Genomic DNA, 14833 nt, shown 5'->3' on the forward strand with positions numbered 1-14833 from the left:
CAATGTGGGAGACCTGGGTTTGATCCCTGGGTTGGGAAGATCCCTTGGAGAAGGGAATGGCTACCCACTCCTGTACAGAAACGTGTTCCAAATGGATTAAGAATTTAAAAACTATACTTCAAAGATTTTAATCTAAGGAGACAACAAGAATACAAAATGTCTGCACGTATCTATCTTGAAATGTTTATTATGGTAGCAAAAAGACAGCAACAATCTGGATGTTAACAGGGCTCTTGTTGTTGTTCAGTCACTAAGTCATGTCTGATTCTTCGCCACCCCATAGACTGCAGCATGCCAGACTTCCCTGTCCACCATCTCCCAGAGTTTGCTCAAACTCATGTCCAATTGAGTCCGTGATGCCATCCAACCATCTCATCCTCTGTCACCCCCTTCTCCTCCTGCCTTCAATCTTTCCCAGCATCAGGGTCTTTTCCAATGAGTTGGCTCTTTGCATAAGGAGGCCAAAACGTTGAAGCTTCAGCTTCAGCATCAGTCCTTCCAATGAATATTCAGGGTTGGTTTCCTTTAGGATTGACTGGTTTGATCTCTCTGTTGTCCAAGGGACTCTCAAGAGTCTTCTCCAGCACCACAACTTGAAAGTATCAATTCTTTGGTGCTCAGCCTTCTTTATGGGCAACTCTCACATACATACATGACTATTGGAAAAACCACAGCTTTGACTTTATGAACCTTTGTCGGCAAAGTAATGTCTCTGCTTTTTAATATGCTGTCTAGGTTTGTCAGTTTTTCTTCTAAGAAGCAAGCGTCTTTTAATTCCATGGCTGCAGTCACTGTCAGCAGTGATTTTGGAGCCCAAGAAAAGAAAATCTGTCACTGTTTCCACTTTTTCCCCATCTATTTGTCATGAAGTGATAGGACCAGATACCGTGATCTTAGTTTTTTTAATGTTGAGTTTTAAGCCAGCCTTTTCACTCTCCTCTTTCACTCTCATCAAGAGGCTTCGCTTTCTGTCATTTGAGTGGTATCATTGGCATATCTGAGGTGGTTAATATTCCTCTCGGATAAATGATGGTACAGCCATACAAGAGAATATTATTATGCAACTGTTAAAAAGTAATACAGATCTTTATTCACCATCACAGACAAATGAAATATTATTTAATCAGAAAAGCAGGCTACAGAACAGCAATTATAGTTAAAGGGATCAAATGCAAAGATGCACTGAAATGGGTTTATTTAAATAAAACTATACCCAGTCATGTTGTGTATTCCTGTAAGTGCCCAGATGTACATGCACCAAAATGCGATTAAAGGGCATCTCCAAAGGGTGGAATTGCAGGTATATTTTATTATCTACTTTCTTTTCTGATAGTCTGAGTTTTCTGCAATGAGTACTTTTTTTACAATGGAAACTATTTTTATTTGGAGGAAATAAAAGGTGCTGCCACTAATCAGTGAATGGAAGTAATGATATGCTTTATTCTACACAGATGCTGTTGAATACTGGTTCCCTGTGTAGATGACCTGGGGCTGGACAGGAAGGCATGAGACACAAAGCAGAACACTAAGAATCAGAAGAATAACTCGCTATTAGCTGTGAGGACAACACAGGTAGCTCTGACTTTAATATGTTACTAGGTGGAAAAGATGTGGAATTATCATAGAGGGTACTCATATCAAAATAAGACTTAGACACTTAGGACTCCATACACGCTTAAAAATTTCAGAGGACAAATAAATAGCTTCCAAATTTCAAACAACCAGCCCAACTACATGGTGTGGTGTTTAGAATTGCTTTCCTTTTCCTGATATGCATGCATTTTTAATTAAAATAACTGCATAATAAAGGCAATTTTCATTCTGCTTGCACTGAAGCTCCCCTTTGGATTCTCAAAGGAGTCTCTTTCAAATCATGTTCTTTCCGTCCTGCAAGATTTTTTAATTATCCAAATCTAGGGGCTTTGAAGTTGTTAAGCATCTAAAAATATGTCAGGCAACTTTCAAAAGTAAATTGTGGGAAGCATGACTCATTTAAAGATGAAAATTTACATGGATATCTAAAGAGTTTTTTTTGTTTGTTTGTTTTCCAAATTTTAGAGAGCAATTCCAACACTGTTTCTAAAACAATGAAAAAATCATTATCTCCCCATTTTCTTTACTTTTGTGGTGTGAGTGTGAAAGTCAGTCATGTCTGACTCTTTGTGACCCCATAGATTATACAGTCCATGGAATTCTCCAGGTCAAAATACTGGAGTGGGTAGCCTTTCCCTTCTCCAGGGGATCTTCCCAACCCAGGGATCAAACTGAGGTCTCCTGCATTGCAGGCGGATTCTTTACCAGTTGAGCCACTAGGGAAATGTGTCTTCTTTTCTCCGGTAATACCAAAGTAAACAGCATTTCACCTATCCTAAATACCATAAAATTAGAGAAGTCTAGGCAATGACACTTTACTGAGTCCATAATGCCTACCTTTTACTACTTAAAGGAAAAAACACACTTTTAGCCTTTGGGGGAAGAAAAATCAGAAACCGAGGAAACTTTACTATTTTTTATTTATTTACTTTTGCTAAGTGCTGTAATTGCTACACTAGATGATAAAATAACGTCTGTGGCGGATTTAAAAAAAAAAAGCTCAGGCAGTACTTTGAGAATTGACACAATCCAGATTTTTTAGGACATTACATAATCGTGAACACCTGGAGAATTGCCGTGGGTGGTTGATGGAATTGGGAGTGTTATGTTTAAACTCAAGAATTGTGAATGTCTAATTAAGACAGAAATCTGTAATTTGAAACAGGTGTTTTCTTAAAGGACTTGAGGTGCGTCCTGGTCCTGCTGCGTCCTTTCCTCCTCCTGATCCTAAACTTTCTATGGGTTTTTACTAAATATTTATGCTTCCTTGTCAGTTCTTACTTGTTTGTGTTTGTATTTGCAAAGGGAAAGACAAAAAACCCACAACAGTAATGAAAGAAAAGTGTCACCTGCAGTATGAAGCTTAGAGAAGGTGTTCCTCAAGGAGTTATAAATTAATTCTGAAGAATTACAGCACCAAATAGTTTGCTGTTTCTTTGTGGATGGTACTTAGGAAGGAGAGTATCATGACTTCATTCACTGCTACAGATGCAAAATGTATTCTTTAAAAGAAAAAGTTTATATTCTAGATTAAACTCTGTTTTAATTTCCATTTGCCCTAAAATGGTGCTTTTATATTCTCTACTGGTAGCTGAGTAGGAAAAAGAGAAAAACAAAACAAAAACATGGGTTAAGGTCATGGCTGATGAGAGAGGCCAGCAAGGAACATCTTGCGTAACTGAGGCGGCTAACTGATTTTCAAGGACAGAAACAGAATGTTTGAATCCATACAATTCAGGACCTTAGTTATTTTACAAAAATGTTTTAATTTCTTGAGCAATCACTGAGAAACCTGAAAATTGCACACCACCCCTTAGCTGGCTCATCCAGTCCCAACCTCACAAAAATACCTTCACAAGTGCCAAAAGGTCGTTGCACAAAAGAGGAACAGATGAGCAACACTCTTTAGGTATTCAGCCAAGGGGCAAACCCAAACCTTTAAAAGCTCTGCTGGGTCCTGCCTTGAAATTCCCTGTTACAACCCCGGAGGCGCCAGTGCTTCTGGGATCCTGCCAACACTGCCCCCTGCTGGCACGGCCCTGCCTCAAGTACCGCTCAGGTACTGAGACCCTGGGTGGAGTCTGGGCTTTGTTAGTTATTCACTAGGTGTGAGATGTGGGGTGAAATCCTTAACTTCTCCGAGGCTCGGTTTCTTCGTTTAAAACAGAGACCTAGGCCATGAGCTCACCAAGTGTGGTGAGGACTAACCCAGGTGATGTGTGCAAAACACACAAGTGTTCAGTAAGTTCTAGAATCAACATGTTTGCCACATTTCCTTGAGCCAAGATCCCGTTCGTTGAGTCCTCTCTTGACCTCAGGAATGTATTTCCCTCAATATTCTCATGGTTTGTGTCCTCACTTCGTTCAGGCCTCCATTTAAATGTCACTCCCTAAGAGAGGCCACCCCACAACCAGCCAATCTAATTGGTCAATCTAGTCTCAATCCTTCTATTCCGATCATTTCTTCTTCCTAGCTTTTCCATGAAGGGCACTCTATAATTAACATATAATAATTATATATAATAATTTGGTTATTCATTTATTGTCTGTCTTCCCTAAGAAAATGACACTTCCTGAAGGTTAGAACATATAGCTGACACTGAAGATTTGTGGAAGGAAGGAGGGGCAGCCTCTTGAATTTGTATTTTGGCATTCACAAAGCATATGGTCCTGAGAATATATTACCTACATGTTACTGATGAAAAAACGGTGTCTTAATGTGATTAAGGTTACACAATTAATAGTAGCAGAACAAGGATTTAACATTTTCTGTCTCTGAGGTGTTGAAAGCATCGTGCCTGCCTTGGAGGCGAGCTGACAGGAGCTGCCAGGGTAGCCAGCGCTCCCACAACTGACTTGAGAGCAATCTACCTTTTCTATTTTTCTGTTGCTCTCATTTGTAAGTCTCCCAAATCCACTAATTTTCCTTTCACTCTGACTAAAATTTCAGACATGCACGTCGAGGTTCTATGATGATCACATTCCCAACTCTACTCAGGTTGAACTGCAAACTCTCTGAGAATCTTCCAGGTGCTTCGAGGAGCCCAGATTCAGAAACACCTTTCCTCTTCAAACCCCACTCAACCATCTGGGGGAATCCCTTCAGACAAAGTACCCTAGGCTCCCCATGCCATTGTCTTGCCAACTTCTTAATTGATGTCACCTCCATTCTGTAAAACTGTAGTCAAGGCATTCACATCCACTGTGTCATCTCCCATGTTATACTGAAAGGGGCTCACGGGAACGGTGTGCCAGCTTCTAGGATGACCCGTTTCCCACATATAAAAGCTTGGTGCCTGCACCCAGCCCGTAAAGTGGGTCGTTCAAAGCATTGTTGCTCAACAGTGCCCTCTGCTGGTCGTTGTGACTTGTGCTGTTTTTCTAAAATCAGTTCTCACCAAACCAGAGATGTGTTGTGAAAAGATCAACTGCTAACTAAGACTGTCTTCTAGCCTGAGCACATTGTCTCTGCTCAAAGATTACATGTCCACATAGCAGGCTTCCCTCTAGTCATTAAGTGAGGGGCTGTGTTGTGGGGTAGAAGGGAGTTTTTCTGCCCAGCAGCCTCTAGTTAAAAATTGTTAAGGCCAACACCAAACAAAGAAGAGCCTGAAAACACTCCTCCACACACATGGTCCTAAGCAGGCCTGGGTGCACAAGGCTCTTACAGAGACAGATTTAAGGGAATCCTGTCAATTTCCCTCTTGTTTTAATATTTTGTTAAAATTTCATTATAATATTTAATTAAGCAGCTGACACTTTTTGATGGGTGATTTCTTATTATTCCAGATTCAATTCATTGTAAGGATTTAATTTCTGAAACTCCCTGTGAATGTGTTCATTGCACTTGATGCTACTGGGACACAGTTCTCATTATTCTGGCCTTCAAGAAGCAATAAAACACTTTATAATAAGGGGGTCTGATAGAGGGATTTTGTCTTTCTTTTGTCTTTAAAATTTTTAAATTTCTTAAAATCTCTTTCTCTTTTTATTTCATTGCAGCCTGCAGAAGAGACAATGTCATCACAAACTCATTAATGGGAAGTTAGATGGCAACCCACTCCAGTGTTCTTGCCTGGAGAATCCCAGGGACGGGGGAGCCTGGTGGGCTGCCGTCTATGGGGTTGCACAGAGTCGAACATGACTGAAGCGACTTAGCAGCAGCAGCAGCAGAAAGCACCCAGAAGGAACGCAATGATTATCCCTTCCCTACTTTCAGGGAACAACTGGCAGTTCCAGCACGGGAAACACTACCAAAACAGGCAGCTTAGAGGAACAAATGCTAAACAGAAGTACGATTAGCCCCACTGGAAAGAGAGAATAAAGATCAATTTTGATGATGAAGAATCTAGAGGAACAGGGGAGTAATTTATGGAGGAGGCAGCCCCCCTCCCCAGCTAGTCCTTAAAAGACTGGAATATCGCTCATGTTGATGTTTGGTACAAACCAACACAATACTGTAAAGCAATTATCCTTCAATTAAAAATAAATAAATATTTTTAAAAGTCTGAAATATTGGTAAAAAGCTGGTGTGGCTGGGACAAAACAGTGTACAGGATGAGGAAAAGAATCTTTAGGTTGTAGTAAAAGGTCACAAACAAATAAAGCACCATTTTGTTAACTATCACATTATTCCTAGATCATGAACACCTCCTTGCTGCTGCTGCTGCTGCTGCTGCTAAGTCACTTCAGTCATGTCCGACTCCGTGCGACCTCATAGATGGCAGCCCACCAGGCTCCCCGTCCCTGGGATCCTCCAGGCAAGAACACTGGAGTGAGTTGCCATTTCCTTCTCCAATGCATGAAAATGAAAAGTGAAAGTGAGGTCGCTCAGTTGTGTCCGACTCTTCGCGACCCCATGGACTGCAGCCTACCAGGCTCCTCCATCCATGGAATTTTCCAGGCAAGAGTACTGGAATGGGGTGCCATGGCCTTCTCTGCTCCTTGTTGCTACAAGAAGTTAAATGACTGGCCAAGTATTCAGACAGTCAACTAACCCAATCTACTTCCTCATTATACCCAAAGTTCAGAGAAGTGAGAGTATTACTTTGCACTTACAGGCAGGAAAATCAGGTCCCTGAACCATGAGAGCACTGGGTCCCACACTAAGTAACAGGTAGTATGAGGTAGTCGCAGTCTGAGGATCTGCGTCACCCGTGCAGTCTTACTTCTAATGGTATTAATGTGTCACTGTACAGAAACACTATCAGAGGTACAGAATGGAAACTTTGTTCCAGAAGTAGCAGCATGGAAGAGGGGACAGGTGTGGGCCTGGATTAGATGAGCCCGCCTGCCTTGTATGGACTGTGTGTGTGTTTGACAAGTCACCATTTCTTTGGCCTCTGTTTTCTCATCTGTAAAATGGGGAGCTAACAATTCCTGCTTTCAGGGTTGCTGGGAGGTTTAGAGGTAATGTAGAGAAAGCACGTGAAGCTTCTCATAAAACATGTAGCTAATATTACTGCATGACAAATTTCCTATGCATTTAATCTTGTGTGGTCAGGCATTTCATTTGGAGTCTACTGATGGATAACTTCAAAGAATCTTTCTTTGCTCTAGTGTTGAACATTTGGAAAAAGCTTTTTGTCCTATAATGGTCTATGCTAATTTACTCTAGACTTATTTTTAGTCTCAATGAATAAGCATTATTTTATATTTGGTAACATAAAAGAATGTTTAAAGACTAGTTTATCGTCTTTATTATTTTGAATTTGTCTACTTACGAACTCTAGGAATGTAGTCTTTCAGACATGAATGGTTTCTGTCTATAACTGTAATTGGGTACGAGTGGGGCAGATGGGGAAATTTGTTGGGAATTTATTTGGACTACTTTCGAAGAACATTTCCATTAAACTGCCACTTTCCCTCATATGACCTATGCTGGGAAACTGGGCGCTGCAGAATATTCAGAGGCATTCCCAGCTTCTACCACTAGATGGCAGTAGCACCATCCAGTTGGAATGACCAGCATGGTCTCCAGAAATTGCCACAAGACTCTGGGTACGCAAAATCACCCCTAGTTTGAGAACCACTGGCACAGTCTAAAAACCAGACTCTTAAACTAAAGATAGTTCCAATTTCAAAATGACTGCATTAACCCTGGAGCTTCAGGATATAAATATTGGCCTTTCATTCATAACTAGAGATCCAGTTTGCCTTTGAAGACCTTCTCCAATGATGGACCAACCTACAGCTTTAGATTGTGCCCTGCCCTACACATCCAATTTTTAATTCTACCTAAACTAATCCCTGGTTTTAGTTTATCCCCATACTACGCCCTGTACTTTTTCCTCTGCTGTCCAGGCAGTCATCTAACTTATCCCTTACAGTTTTACTAAATGGCCAAACTTTTCCTGAAGCCCTCCCAGACCTGTTAGAAATGCTAGGTTCTACCCCCGAACATGAAACTTCAGGCACTGGACCACTCTTGTTCCTCCTTAATTATTTTCTCACTTTCTTGCAAACTGGAAGTCTTCTGCCCCCACTTCTAAACTCATTTGTGTGCTTCCATGTACACATAAACACAATTGTAATTTCCTTTTGGACAGGGAACATACTGTAGAGGAGAAAGTTATGTTTTTTAATTTAAACCCCTATTTTAAATTTCATGGGCACCTCTAATGGTACACAAATATTTCCTAGAAAAAGCTGCCCTAAGATCATACCCTCCCTTCCACTCTGGCATATATTATTAGCTTATCTGATTGACCAGAATAGAACACAAACCAGGTTGATCTTATGTGGCAGGGGCAGACCCACAAGAGTTCCCGGAGAGCAAGTGAGCATCAGGTCCTTCACTAACCACAAGAGCACTGTTTAATCTTCAAATATAGCAAGTGGACAGGGAATTTCAAAATTATCAATATTTGAAATAACCAATACACATGGTTCAAAATTCTAATGGCACAAAGAGAAAAAGAGGGTTAGAATGAAAATTAATTCTTTCCCACTCTCCCTCACCACCAGTAACCTTCTCCAGAAGGTACATTACCAGCTTATTGGTTATTCTTTCAGAGATAATCTAGGCATACCCAAGAATCAAAGTATAAGTAGAAACCACTTATATGTTGTCATCAAGAGATGAGTGGATAAACAAAACGTGACATAGCCATATAATGGACTATTAGTCAGCCATTAAAAAGAATAAGGTTCTGATATGGACTACAATAGATGAGCTTTGAAAACGTTATGCTGAGTGAAAGAAGCCAGTCACAAAAGACCACGGACTGTATAATTCCTTTTATATGAAGTGTCTAGAATAGGCAAATTCATAGAAACACAGTGTGGTTGCCCGAGGTTTGGGGAAGTGGTAATGCGGAGTGACTGCAAATGGGTAAGGGCTGTCTTCTGGGGGTGATGGAAACAGCTGGAGTCAGTGGCGACACCTGTACAATCTTAGGAATATGCTGCTGCTGCTGCGTCACTCAGTCATGTCCAATTCTTTGCGACCCCATGGACTATAGCCCACCAGGCGCCTCTGTCCATGGGATTTCCCAGGCAAGAATACTGGAGTGGGTTGCCATTTCCTTCTCCAGGAGATCTTCCTGACCCAAGGATCAAAACTGGGTCTCTTGCATTGGCAGGATTCTTTACTTCTGAACCACCTGGGAAGCTTAGGAATATATAAAAGTCACTAAATTTTCAAAAAAGCTTTGTGAATGTGTATTTGTATCTGTCATTGTATGTTCATTTTCTAACAACCATCTTCTATTATTGCTATGTGAATTTTGTGACTTTATTTTCTTTGCATCAGTGTAATCTGTGGAAGTCACCATCCATTCAAATAATCCATCTTCCACACAATAAATAATAAACCATTTTGTAAAAAAGAATAAAGGTATAGTCTTTGCTCTTTATACAAGTCCTACATCATCCCATAACAATTTTGTACTTTGCCTCTGCCGCTTTCCAACTATCACAGAGATTGTTCTTTATCAGGACCTATCAAGCTGTGGCATTCTTCTAACAGCTGGGTTGTATGTCACTGTATGGACACATCCGAGTAGACCACTAGTTCTCAACTGGGGACAATGTGGCGGCCCCCTGCCCAAAGCAGACAGTTGGCAGTATCTAGAAACATGTTTTGTTATCACCACTGGAGGTAAACAGGTACTATTAGTATCTGGTAAGAAGAGGATGGGGATGCTGCTAAACATCCAAAAATGCACAGCTCCCCCTCCCTCCCACAACAAAGAATGATCCACCCAAACTATCAGTAGTACCAAGGATGATGAACCTCCATTTAAACAGACCATGATTCATGAAAATGTAAATTATTTATAACATCTGCCTTTACAATGTTGCATAATACTCCAACTTTCAGGTATATAATAATTTCCTGATATATAATCTCCACATATTTAATCACTCCCCTTTATTTTAGATACTTCGTTCCTTTTTTTAACTTTTTAATATTGCACTGGAAGAAACACTTGTATAACAAGCCACTGTTCTCATATTGGGCTTTTTTTTTTTCAGGAAATTATTAGATTGCTATAAGTAAGGTAACTGGGTTAAAGGAGAATGTTTTTGCCCTGGAATTGTATGGGGCTCTTATTGTTATTATGAATGGGATTCCCCCACATTACATCTGGTTATTGCCTTTGTGCAGGAAAGTAGGTGACTTTCACAGTTATTTTCTATCCAGCCATTTACTTTTTTTTTTCTCTTTGTCTGTACCATGTGGCATGTGGGACCTCAGTTTCCCAAACAGGGTTTGAACCTGTGCACCCTGCATTGGAAGGCAGAGTCTTAACCACTGGACCGCCAGGGAAGTACCTATCTGGCCATTTAAGTAAGACACTTTTGGTTGATGTTCTTAGCATGGCAGTGCCAAGGGGTATCCTTGGAATGAGGGAGACTTTAGTATCCTTTCTATAATCTACTAGTGCCACCCTCAATTCATGCCAAGTAAACATATGCACTAACATCCATCCATGCGCTCAGCTGTGACCATAATTTCCTCCTCCAATCACATCACCACCCAAAGCTGGATGCAGCCACCATGGGTTAGGGTTAGGGTTCCCACAAGAATTTGTTTCCTCCTCCTTTCCAAGAGGTATAACTCTTATTAATGGCCTCAAAGCTTCCAGAACCATATTCAATCATTACAATGCTGGTAGACATTCTCATCTTTTTCCTCACAGTGTCAGAACTTGTCAATACCTCCATGTTAAGACATGACAGAGGATGTTCCTTGAACAATAGAGTCTTTCTGATGTTCAGAAAATATCCTTCTTTCCTAGTTTTCCATTTTTTTCTTTCCAGAATAGATTTTGAATTCAACTCTTTTTTTTTTTTTTCCAGCTTTGATTCAACAATGGTACGCTTTGGGTTTGAAAGTACAATGAGTTAGTAAAAACAGGTTGCGTGGGAGACAGGAGGTTTGGATCCAGCTGTAAGTTTTAGGTATGAATCACCAGAACCCTACCCTTCCTCTTGGGATATTGTTCAGGGGTTGCATGCAAACGCCACTGGCTGCCAACCAGTAAACGTTAAGTGTGGTTTTTCTGATGGGCACACCCCTGGAAATACAGCAGGTCTGTTCTCCTGAACAAGATTAAAGAACCTGCTGAGGCTTGTAGTAAAAAATGTGATAAAACATTTCTAAACCCAGCTAAGGAAAAAATGGACCAGACCATCCTAAAACAGCCCTGCGAAGCAGGCAGGACAATTACTCCTAACCATCCTTCAACTGAAGCAGGAGTGACCAACAGCATTGGTTTCTCCAGGACCAAGGGGTTCCCAGGAACACAGGTCTGTCAGTGCTAAAACCTGGAAAAGTCCCAAGGCTATAATTTAAAGGATGAATTTAAAAGGCTCAAAATGTGTTTCTTCTCAGGGCAGGTGAAGGGTTCATCAACGGTGCGTGAACTTGAAGTACTTCTCTTTCAGGCAAAACTAAACTTGGGCAGGGTGTGGATTCAAAAGGAAGAGTGCTGTGCATTTTGTCAGATGGTTCTTTGTTTCTGACCATTTAGAGCTGCCCTAAACAAATCAAGATATCAGGCCAGACCAGAAGTAGGTAACTGGAAAATCATTCCGCCCTTTACCACAAGCCTTTTCACAACAATGCTTCCCGGAGTACAAACTCCAGGCAGGAAATACTGCATATGTTTTCCCCTTTGTCTTGGGACCACCAGCTGTGCCTTCTCCTCCAGGGTCTTCCTTCTTCCTAAAGTTTTCTGCAAGTTTTTAACAGAAAATACCTCACTATCCAAAGTGAAGAGTTAAATTTTAGAAAATAATTAGCCCTTAACTCAATAAAATCAGGTTCTTGCTCTTGGCTCACAATTATATTCCTTAAATAAAGAAGATGTGGTATACACACACACATATATAAAAATACACAATGGAATACTACTCAGTAATAAAAAAGGAATAAAAATGCCATTTTTGCAGCAACACAGATGCAATTAGAGATTATCATACTAAGTCAAGAAGAGAAAGACAAATACCATATGATATCACTTTTAAGTGGAATCTAAAATATGACACAAATGAACTTATCTACTCCTGCAGTGGAACCATGGAGTCCTAACCACCAGACTGCCATGGAATTCCCTGTATATTTTTGAAGTTCATATTAAAAGACAGCTGAAACTTGGGTTACCTACACTCTTGGGGGAAACCCTTGAGGGAAACAGTTGATTCTAGTTATTCACAGTAGTGATATTCTATTTCTGCTTATTTAACTTATATGCAGAGTACAGATGTGGGAAGATGGCGGGCCTGGCATCCTGAGGTGCACGGGTCACGGCGCTCTTTAGCCCACCTGTGTCCCACCTCCCGGGGTTGCGCCCGGTTCATCCCCCCACCGCTCCCTTATCCCCCAGGGCCCCACGTGTTGTGTTGCGGGGAGCAGCGCCCAAGCAGGGCGGGAGAACACGGGAGAGCTCTTGGGGGTGCGAGGCGAGGAGCGACCGGCTGGGCAGCATGAGTCAGCAGCGGCCAGCGTGGAAGCCACTGAGCCTGCTTGTGGACCTGGCGGAGGCAGTGTGCTGCCGCTACCGCAACCCCATCAACGTGGAGGGCCTGCTGCCATCAAAAATAAGGATTAATTTATAAGGTAATGTACAATATGCGTCCATGAGAAAAGCACTGAAAGTGAATAGACCTCGTTTTGATGTATCACTGGTTTATTTAACTCGAAAATTTATGGATCTTGTCAGATCTGCTCCTGGGAGCATTCTTAAACAAGTTTGCAACAAAACTGGGAGTACAAAAACAAACAGTGTATGACATCACCAACGTCTTAGATGGAATTGACCTGGTTGAAAAGAAGTCTAAGAAGCATGTTCAATGGATAGGATCGGATCTGATCTTAGCAATTTTGGAGCAGTGCCCCAACAGAAGAAGCTGCAGGAGAAGCTGTCTGACTTATCAGTAATGGAAGATGCCCTAGATTAGTTAATTAAGGACTGTGCTCAGCAACTGTTTAACAGATGACAAAGAAAATGAAAGACTAGCATATGTGACGTATCAAGACATTCACAGCATCCAAGCCTTCCATGAATAGATTGTAATTGCAGTTAAAGCGCCCGCAGAAATCAGACTGGATGGTCCAGCTCCTAGATAGGATTTGATCACAGTACATATCAGGAGCACCAAAGGACTCATTGACGTTTATTTATGTGAAGTGGAGCAGGGTTCCCACTCAAGTGATAAAACGTCAGACAGCACAGGGACCTCTTCATCCAAAAGCAAGCCTCCGGAGCACCCTCAACCTGATAAAGAAAAAAATCCTCCCCAGCAAAATCAAGAAGTGCTTCAAGTGGCCAACTGATGGTGTTTGAGGTACCGGGCATTGAGTCTCTCGGACTCCTGTGTGGACGAAGATCCTCAGAGCAATAAATTGTCCCTGCCATTTTCTCATTCTTGGTAGCCGCAAGGCCAGGAGTGCATCCAAGCACTTCGCTCCTTAGATTCCTGGATAATGACGGTTTCTGCATTTGAAAACATCTCTTTTTATAATTATTCACTGCTTTTTTGCCAGTGAAGCAGTCGTCTTGCCTACAGAAATTACTGAATCACATGAATATAACTGAAACAGACGGGCAGGCTGGGTGGACAGCTCCTCGTGGACTCTGCCCTTTGCCATATGTAACACATGTCGTCACAAAAGAAGTTGCTTTACACGGTTTCATGTCTGCATGGATGGGTGTGCACACGAACCTGACATCTTTGTACATATTTGTATAATGTCTATATCACTTGTGAAATATGTCTGAGACTGTTCACCCTGTACAGCCAAAATAATGTAAACATATTCTCTAATTTCCATGGTATCTATGACTTATTAGAATCCTCTGAATGAGGGTTCAGTCAGTCAGTTCAGTTCAATCGCTCAGTCGTGTCCGACTCTTTGCAACCCCATGAATTGCAGCACACCAGGCCTCCCTGTCCATCACCAACTCCCAGAGTTCACCCAAACCCACGTCCATCAAGTCAGTGATGCCATCCAGCCATCTCATCCTCTGTCGTCCCCTTCTCCTCCTGCCCCCAATCCCTCCCAGCATCAGAGTCTTTTCCAATGAGTCAACTCTTCGCATCAGGTGGCCAAAGCACTGGAGTTTCAGCTTCAGCATCAGTCCTTCCAAAGAACACCCAGGACTGATCTCCTTTAGGATGGACTGGTTGGATCGCCTTGCAGTCCAAGGGACTCTCAAGAGTCTTCTCCAACACCACAGTTCAAAAGCATCAGTTCTTCGGTGCTCAGCTTTCTTCACAGTCCAACTCTGAGGAGAGTTTTTTCCCTAACTTCTACATGTAGAAGTATCATAAAAGTGTGTGCAGTTAAAGTTTGTGGATTTAATGTAAGTATTTCAGTATGGTTTCCCCCTGCTAAAATTGGACTTTAGGCTCCCTATAGACTCATTGTGTCCAAGCAGCCTGGTGACATGCCCCAAGCTTTGGGGACAAGTGTAGAAATGCCATCAGCTCATGACTGAATTCCTTGCAAGACATGAATGCAGTCATGGTGACAGTTGAAACTATTAACCTTTTTTGCAAGATTTTGTAATATGTTTCTGTATGCAGCCTTGCTCTTCAACCAGAGGGGTTTATTTACGATGAGTCAGTGGTCCCCTGCCCTCTCTCCAGCTCTAGTCCCACGTTCCTGAGCACCTGGCTCTTCTACCTCATCGGGTAAGTCATTACCACTCTGTGCCTCGGTTTACTCAGTAGTTTACCATTAGACTGTGAGCTCCTTGAGGGACTTTATCTTAATCATTGTTAAGCC

The 14833-nt window shown here is 41.7% G+C and overlaps 1 protein-coding gene and 1 pseudogene across 3 annotated transcripts in view; one reads left to right on the plus strand and one right to left on the minus strand.

Annotated features, from left to right (window-relative positions):
- PIR (pirin) overlaps positions 1 to 14833 on the minus strand; it is a 97763-nt gene that overhangs the window by 67300 nt on the left and 15630 nt on the right. The window lies entirely within an intron of this gene.
- On the plus strand, positions 12529 to 13907 carry LOC129638610 (transcription factor E2F6-like; annotated as a pseudogene).

This window comes from Bubalus kerabau, chromosome X, assembly GCF_029407905.1.
Source record: "Bubalus kerabau isolate K-KA32 ecotype Philippines breed swamp buffalo chromosome X, PCC_UOA_SB_1v2, whole genome shotgun sequence".
NCBI classification, from domain to species: domain Eukaryota; kingdom Metazoa; phylum Chordata; class Mammalia; order Artiodactyla; family Bovidae; genus Bubalus; species Bubalus kerabau.